The 9,501-nt window shown below is 34.7% G+C and overlaps 1 non-coding gene across 1 annotated transcript; it reads left to right on the top strand.

The window, feature by feature from the left end:
• Nucleotides 1–1,259: 1,259 nt before the first annotated feature.
• On the top strand, nucleotides 1,260–1,365 carry LOC128286981 (small nucleolar RNA R71). Its single transcript, XR_008277681.1, has one exon. It is a non-coding gene; the product is annotated as a small nucleolar RNA R71 (small nucleolar RNA).
• The last annotated feature ends 8,136 nt before the right edge of the window (nucleotides 1,366–9,501 follow it).

Here is a 9,501-nt window from a genome sequence, read left to right on the forward strand (position 1 = left end):
AGAAGAAAAGATGATAGCTTTTAAATTTTTGTCTTATTATGCCTTTATTAACTTAATTACCAATTTGTCCTTTTCTTTTCAAACAAATTTCAAAAATACCAAACAAATATCTTCCACTAACTTATTAATGGGATAATTATCACATAAGGACTTCTACTAAAAAATTCTATAGCTATTTAATACCTCTAGCTACTAGAACTCAAGTTTTGCACTTTTTACGATTTAGTCCTTTTTACTAAATTGAGTACCCGAACATCGAAATTTTAGAATGAGATTTTCATGAAATCATTCTGTGAAATTGTAGGCCATAAAAATATAATAAAGATAAATTTTTCTGAGTCAGATTTGTGGCCCCGAAACCACTATTCTGACTAGCCCAAAATCGAGCTGTTATAGAATTCATGGTTTGTATTATCTAATTATCAGCTTATTCTCTTTCTTACCCTCCTCAACCTTATCACTTTTCACAACAGCTTCTAGCATCGACTTCTTTTCAGGCTCTACTAACCCTTCCACCTTTCGAATAGTGATTGCATAGTTTTGTTCATTTGCATTGTTTCAGTGTAGCTAAGTAAGCTCCTTTGTGGTCTTTCTAAAATAAGTTTGGCAACCTGCCCAATTTGATTTTTGAGCCCTTGAATCGATGCTTGCTAATTTTTAGAGCTGTCACAGTGTTTTGAAATGGAGTTTTTGACACCGAAATAAATTTAGCCAACAGCTCCTCAAGGTTCGGCTTCTTCTCTTGCTGATAAGGTTGCTGAAAACCGGAAGGGGGTTATGACCTTTGATTTCCTTGACCACCCAAAGAGAAATTTGGATGATTCCTTCATCCTACATTATGAGTATTGCTATAGGGTTTATTTTGGGGTTTAGAATTATTACCCAAAATATCAGTTTGCTGACGATCCATATTAGACTTGAAGGGTGAATATTTTGGATTAATCATCTCCACCCCATTCGCATCGCATTGCATCACCAGATTTACCTGCTTAAAAAATTCAAACCATCAAATTTTTTATTCAGTGCTTCCATTTGGCTTGCCAACGTAGCAACTGCATCTATATTAAAAACACTGGCTGCTTTCATTGATTTTGTTCTAATAACTTGCACTGATGGTTATTCAGTGATATTTCTTCAATAAACTCTTGAGCGTCCTCGGGTGTTTTATTATTCAGTGCTCCACCAGCTGCTGCATCAATTAATTACCTAGTTGGGGATTCAAACCATTGTAAAAGATTTGAACTTGTAACCAAAAAGGTAACCCATAATGAGGGCACCTTTTCAAAAGATCCTTAAATCTTTCTCATACATCATATAATGTCTCCAAATCAATTGAACAAAAGAAGACGTATCATTCCTCAACCTAGTTCGTTTAGCTAGCAGGGAGTACTTCAAAAGAAACTTCTCAACCATCTGATCCCAAGTCATGATATAGCCTCGTGGCAATGAATTTAACCACTATTTTTCCTTGTTCCTCAATGAGAATAGGAACAACCGTAAGCGTATGGCATCATCAGTAATGACATTGATCTTGAAAGTGTCACAAATCTCTAGAAAGTTAGCCAAATGGGTTTTCAGATCTTCATCTTGCAAACCATCAAACTGAACATACTATTATACCATCTGAATTCTGTTCAGCTTCAGCTTAAAATTGTTTGCATTAATGGTAGCTCTCACAATACTTGATTTAGCCCCAATCAGAGTGGGCTTAACGTAATCATCATAGTCTGAGGGGCAGGACATGCAAGAGGTAGTTGATTATTTTGATTATCACCCATCACCACAGTAATATCCTTTTCCTCTTAATCATGTACTATATTCTGTTGGCTTTGTCTTACTTCTCTAACCTCTCTACGATTTCTACGAGCAGTCTTTTCAATATCATTATCAAAAAGTAATGGATCTAATGGGTTTCCTCTAGTCTTAAACTAAAAGAACCTGCCAGAAGCAAACAAATGAAAAAATCAGAATGTAAAAATTAAATAAAATAAAAATAAAAATAAAAAATAGTTAAATTAATAGGAATAAAGTTTTCTTAATATTTTAGTCTCGGCAACGGTGCCAAAAACTTGATGCAATCGTAAACCAACTAAAAATTCGATAACGGCAAGTGCACTTATCAATTAATAGTTTAGTTATGGTGAGCACAAATATTGTTCCCACAGAGACTGAAGATACTAGTAATTATCATATTTCTATTATTTAACCAACAAAATAGAGTGATTGATGAAAACTAAAATTAACTAAATTAATTAACTAAATTAATTAACTTAAGAACACAAAAAAGAACAAATCAGGAAAGCAAATTATTAACAACCAATAAGCGAAACAATACCCAAGAAAGAATCCACCTAGATTTCATCTATCATTATCTGTAACAGCCCGATTTTAGGCCTAGTCGGAAAAGTGGTTTCGAAACCACTATTCTAAAGCTGAAGAAATTATTTTATTATTATTTTATACGTGATGGCATGATTATAAAGGTGCATGAAAAATTTGGTGAATAAATTTTAGCTCTTGAGAGCTTAATTGCGAAAAAGGACTAAAGCGTATAAAGGGTAAAATTTTAATTTCACTTGATAAACATACCAAATAGCTAGAGAGCCAAAATTTAAGGTCTTTAATGGGAAAATAGACCCTTAAAATGTAGCATGGCCAGCCTTAGGGACAAGGAATTAGGCTAGTCAATGTTAGGTAAAAATTTGGTGACTTGTTTGACTAAAAAGAAATGAAATAAACAAAAGATGATATCACTCATTTCACCTATTCTTCTTCACTGAAGTTTTTAGCAAAAATAAGGGTTTTGAAGCCTTGAAATTTTAGCCAAGCTAGCCTCTTGCAAGTAAGTCAATTTGAGGGTTATTCTTCATAATTTTTGTACTTTTGAGACCCCTAAAGCTTAATCTAGCTATGAGGGGACTATTTTGTGAAATGATTGATAGTCTAAGGACTTACCATGAAAGGATTTGTATGTTTACTAAGTTTTTATGGGAGAAAATGAGTCTTGGTTGTTGAATGAACAACTTTTGTGAAAGGACTTCTCATGACAACCCTAAAAGGACCATTTTGTAAAATTTGTAAAATAGATAGTAATAGTGTGAAATATTGAGAATTTGGGGTGGTAATTAGAGAAATAAATGGTCGGTTAGGCTTGGCTAATAAGGAAATTCGATAAAAAAATTAATTTTCGGGCCCAGGGTAAATTTGTAATTTTTGCGAAGTTCAAGGGAAAAACAGTCATTTTACCAAAGTATGAATCTTAAGTTGAACTGAATGATTTGTGTATTAAATAAGCTAATTTTTGAAATTTTAGATTAAGAGAAACATGGTTCGGGTCTTGATCGAGGGAAGAAAAAAATTTACGAGGATTAGGCTTGTTCCTATCATTTTGTGCCGAGGTAAGTACATATGTAAATAATGTGTCATTTTAGCTTACTTTTAAATGTTTTATTTTTTTTACCATGTATAATAATCTACTCGATACCATGAAAGTATAAATAATGCGATATAAGAGTAACCTACATTATGAACAAGTGCGACAGCATCAGGTTAGATACAAGATCCCGTCGAACCTCGAAAATAGTATAGGATACAAAACACAAGTCATGAGAAATTGAGTGGTCTGAACTCATGAGTTGAGTCTGAGTTCATGAGACAAGTGAAATATGTAATATGGGTCCGGGTACTGACTTTGTGTGTAGACCCGTAAGTGGCTCAAAGAGTGGGCATTACATGATAGAGCTATGGGGTCCGGGTACTGACTTGGTAAAAAGGCCCGTGAGTAGTTCACATATGCAAGTATTGCAAAGTACAAGGTAGCTTTGGACGCTTGTATAGTACTTAGGAGTAAGCTATTGATGTATTCATTAGTATTTCTAAGTGTTCAAAAGGGGTAACTCTATGAATGGCTTGGCGATACTTCCAATGAGGTTTGTCAATAGAGAGAATGAACTTGAGTTATTTTATGGGTAATTACAGGTATGTATACTAAACTCTCAAATGAAGACCTTAGTATGTGATGAGATGTAGTAAGTATGCGTAAAAGAAGAAGAGCCAAATAGTGATGTTAAAATGATATATCATTTAAGTATGATAAGCCATTGTTTGATGAATGTGTTTCTAATTACACTTATTTGCATATATGTACTTATTGAGCTCTCATGCTTACCCTTTTTCCTTTCCCATTTCTTATAGTGCCGCCAAAGTAACTCGAGGATCATCAACTACATCGGGGAAGCCAATCACACTACGCTTGAAGCGCTTGGTATAACTAGTTTTATCATATGCTTATGGCATGTATAGAGACTCTTGATTTTGTTTTGGTGTCATATAATTTTGGGGCCGAATGTGTTGGCTTTTATTAGTATTTGACTTATTTTGTGGCTTTTATTAGTATTTGACTTATTTTGTATAAGGCCATGAAAATGGCTAACATTGAAAGTTACTATATGAATGCAAGATAGTCTTTCATGAATGTGAAATTGTTGGCATGGTTGAATATATGAAATGTATATGAGTCTTAGCTATGGATGTTAGTCGAGAAATCATATTAAGTAGACTTTGACATGTTGGATGGTATTAAATTTTGTTTCAGGGTGGCATAAGGCTTAGTAAATAGCTTTATATTGTCCACACGGGTAGATACACGGCCAACCCCATGGGCGTGTTGTCCGGCCGTGTGTCCCCTACACGTAAATTTTACAAGTCAGTACTCATAGCAGTAAACACATGGGCAGAGACTCAGCCGTGTGTCTCTGTAACACCCTTTACCCGTAGCCGTCGCCAGAACAGGGTACGAGGTATTAACAAATTATAGTATATACTATTAAATAAAACCCAACAAAAATATGGCGTGCAATTTGATCATGGATCATTATAACATATGCCATTAACAATACAAACCAATTTCAAAGGCTTCGTACAAAATGATTAGTTTGATACTATAAGTAGTAATTTAAACCTAGACAATTATGACATGTAACAAAATAACTAAGTCTGCTATACATGCCATATATCAAAATGTTGAGTTCAGATACCAAGAGTATTGATAGTGCGGGCAGATCTTCTACGATCTCTAACTCCTGTGCTAGTAGGATGACACTATAAGACAAAGGAGAGAAAAGAAAGTAAGCTTATAGCTTAGTAAGTAAGTATATAAATAACAAATAAGGAATCTAATATGTTTACAACATAACTCAATTATATCATATTTTTTAATTTTACTGTTTACTCCAATTTGATCAAGTTGTCCCTCCTGCGTCATGATCACTAAATAAATTATAACTCGAGTTACGAGACTTGAAATTCAAATCCGTAAAATTTCCCTGAATCTAGACTCATAAAAATTCTTAGTAATTTTTTTCTAGAATTTTTTGGTTCAGCCAATTAGTACAGTTTATTAGTTAAAGTTTCCCCTGTTACATAGCTCAACTGATCTGACCTCTATTCACTACGAATTGAATTTATCTCAGTACACAATTCAAATAACCAAGAAACCTATTTCATTTAAAACTAGACTCAATAAGGAATTTAGGAATATAACTATATTTCTTAATTTTGTTTTTACAATTTTTAATGATTTTTCAAAGTTGGAACAGGGGATCACATAGTCATCCTGAGCAAGTCACACACAATTGTAAATATCTCAAAATATAGAATTCCTTTGCTTGATCTATTTCTTTTATATGAAAACAGACTCATTAAGATTTAATTTCACATCTCATTCAACCTCTAATTAAATTCCTTCTGTTTTTGGTGAATTTTCAAAATCACGTCACTGCTACTGTCCAAAACAGTTTTAATGTTAATTTCACTCTTTCACACATTCTTTATACTAACCTCATTTTAACTTACATATATATATACCACAAATCATTTTCACCACATTTCATACATCACAAGTGTAGGTCCATGACTACAACGTCACCACAAAACCATCCCGTTGAACAATTCGGATTAATCCTCGATACTTGATGGTTTCAGCACATAGCCCCACCATCATATTTCATTTAATTCGGCTCTCTTGTACACATGGTGAACACTTAGTACCACTCATGCAACCTAGCCGATTTGTCTCGTAGCTCTCTTGTCTACATGGTGTCCTTCACTTGGAATCACGCATGCGACCTAGCTACATTTATCTCTCACGTAGCTCTCTTGTCTACATGGGATACATCCCGTATCACACATGTGACCTAGCTACTACATAGTATCTCGTAGCTTTCTTGTACACATGATGTGCAGTCGGCACCATACATGTGACCTAGCTACGCTCCCTCTATTTTATTCGATCTTTTCGAATGTTCAACCGGGATCTCTCCCTCTATTACTTATTTCCATTCTTCCAATAGTCGATTTATACTTCAACATCAGCTAGTATATATATATAATAGGCTGAAATATAATAATGTAAATGAAATTAATGTATTATTTACATACAAACTTACCTCGGTGCAAAATATGAGAATTTTGCAATTTAGTCCAAAACTTTCTCCTTCCCCCGTTCGAGGTCGATTCCACGCCTTTCTTGATCTATAACAACATATTTAGCGCATTTAACACTCGAACTGTTTATTTTATTCCAAAAATCACATTATACAAAAATTACTTTTTTGCCCCGTAACTTTTACAAAATTGCGATTTTTCCCCAAGGCTCGGAAATTTAATTTCAGCCCCTATTCTTATGTTTAATAACCTACTAATCATTTTTCTCTTCTATGGCAACATCAAATTCTCACTCTAACACATAGTTATGAACAATAGGTATTTTTATCGATTATGTCGTTTTGCTCGTTTTCGTTAAAAATCGCTTAGAAAAGATCATTCTCCTAACTTCAAACATTCATATTCTACCATCAAACAAAAAAATACATGCCTATCATTCATGGTTAATTTTTAAACATAAACCCTAACTCGAAATAATGGTAGAAATAAGTAAACCGAGCTACGAGGATTTCAAAAAAGTGAAGAACATTAAAAACGGGGCTTGAAATCACTTACTATGAAGCTTGAAAGTTGAAGAAACCCTAGCTATGGAGGAGAGCAATTTTCGGCAGCAACTAATGAAGATGATAACCAATTTTGTGTTATTTTTCCCATTTTATTTCATTTAATATACAAATGACCAAAATGCCCTTACTACTAAACTTTCAAAAAAAATTCCTCCATGTCCAACTTTTGTCCATAACTTAAGAATGGGTCAAATTGCTATTTAAGACCTCCTATTTAATATCCCAAAGCAATTTCATACTAAAAACTTCTAAAACACGAGTTTTACAGTTTATTCGATTTAGTCCCTAATCTCAACTTAAGCGCACAATGCACAGAATTTCATCACGAAATTTTCACAAAATCATGAAATCATATCATAAACCCCAAAATAATTATAAAACAATTATTTCTATCTTAGATTTGTTGTCACAAAACCACTATTCCGATTAGGCCCTAATTCGGGTTGTCACAATTCTCCCCCCTTTAGAGATTTTCGTCCCCGAAAATCTTACCGGTAAAGAGGTTCGGGTATTGTTTCCCAATAGCTTCCTCAAGTTCCCACGTAGCCTCTTCTATCCCATGTCTGTGCCACAATACTTTCACTGAGGCTATACTTTTATTTCTTAACTGTTTAATTTCTCGAGCCAAAATCTTTATTGGTTCCTCCTCATAGGTCATATCCGGTCGAATCTCAATTTCTGTTGGAGAAATCACATGTGAAGGATCAGAACGATAACGTCACAACATTGATACATGAAACACGTTATGAATTCTTTCTAACTCTGCAGGTAAGGCCAACCGATATGCCGCTGGTCCAATCCTCTCAGTAATCCCGTACGGCCCAATAAAACGCGGACTCAACTTGCCTTTTCGGCTAAATCTCAAAATCTTTTTCCATGGTGACACCTTCAAGAACACTTTATCACCCACCTGAAATTCAATCTCTTTTCTTTTTAAATCTGCATATGACTTTTTTCGATCTAAAGCAACTTTCAAGTAATCCCTAATTACTTTTATTTTCTCTTCGATTTCTTTAACTAGATCAACTCCGTGAATCTGTTTCTCACTAAGTTCGGTCCAATATAAAGGAGTCCGACACTTACGACCATACAAGGCTTCGTACGGTGCCATTTGTATACTTGACTGATAATTGTTATTGTAGGCAAATTCAATCAAAGATAGATATTTCTCCCAACTACCTCCAAATTCTAAGACACAGCATCTAAGCATATCCTCGAGTACCTGGATTACTCTTTCCGACTGACCATCTGTTTGTGGATGAAACGCGGTACTAAAGTTTAATTTTGTACCCAAAGCTTCTTGTAGGTAAATCTCGGATCTCTATCTGATATTATAGACATAGGTACTCCGTGCAATCTCACAATTTCAACAATATATAATTTGGCTAATTTATCAAGTGAGTAATCGGCACTAGTGGTATAAAGTGGGCTGACTTTGTTAATCTATCAAGCACTACCCAGACAGCATCCTTCATTTTAGGAGTCAAAGGCAAACCGGTTACAAAATCCATGGTAATCTTGTCCCATTTCCACTCAGGCACCATTACCGGTTGAAGTAATCCTGAAGGCACTTGATGTTCAGCTTTTACTTGTTGACAGATCAAACACTTGGTTACAAATTCAGAAATGTACCTTTTCATACACGCCACCAATACAACTTCTTGAAATCATTATACATTTTTGTGCTACCGGGTGAATCGATAAACGACCCACCGTGTGGCTCATGTAATATTTTCGAATCAATTCATCATTTTTCGTACACATATCCTGTCTCGAAACATCAAACGATCGTCTGGTCCAACTCGAAAATCGAGTCATAACTTTGATTCAGCATTGAGTTCTCTTGCTTCGCAACTCACTATCGTTCTTTTGAGTATCACAAATCAAGCGGAGAAATAACGGTTTAGCCTCATCTCTGCTAAGATTGACCCATCATCGACAATGCTAACCACATATTCATGGCTCTCAAAGTAAAAAGAAATTTCTGCTCAAGGCGTCAAGAATCGCATTTGCTTTTCCGGATGATAATCAATCACTAGATCATAATCCTTTAATAATTCAAGCCATCTCTGCATCATGATTCAAATCCTTTGATTCATCAAATACTTCAAACTTTTGTGATCGGTAAAAATTCGCATTTTCACCATACAAATAATGTCGCCAAATCTTCAAGGCAAAGACAATAGCGGCCAATTCCAAATCATGTGTAGGATAGTTCTTCTCATGCGGTTTTAACTGTCTCAAAGCATAAGCTACCACCTTACCCTCTTGCATCAACACACATCCAAGGCATGTCAATGATGCATCACTATAAATTACTGAACTCCTTTCCGGCTCAAAACAGTACTAAAATTAGTGCTTGATCAATCGTGCTTTCAACTTTTCAAAACTCTGCTGACATTTATCAGTCCATTCAAACTTAACATTCTTTTGCAACAATTTAGTCATAGGAGAGGCAATCATCGACAATCCCTCAACAAAACGTCTATAA

This window comes from Gossypium arboreum, chromosome 13 (assembly GCF_025698485.1).
Source record: "Gossypium arboreum isolate Shixiya-1 chromosome 13, ASM2569848v2, whole genome shotgun sequence".
NCBI classification, from domain to species: domain Eukaryota; kingdom Viridiplantae; phylum Streptophyta; class Magnoliopsida; order Malvales; family Malvaceae; genus Gossypium; species Gossypium arboreum.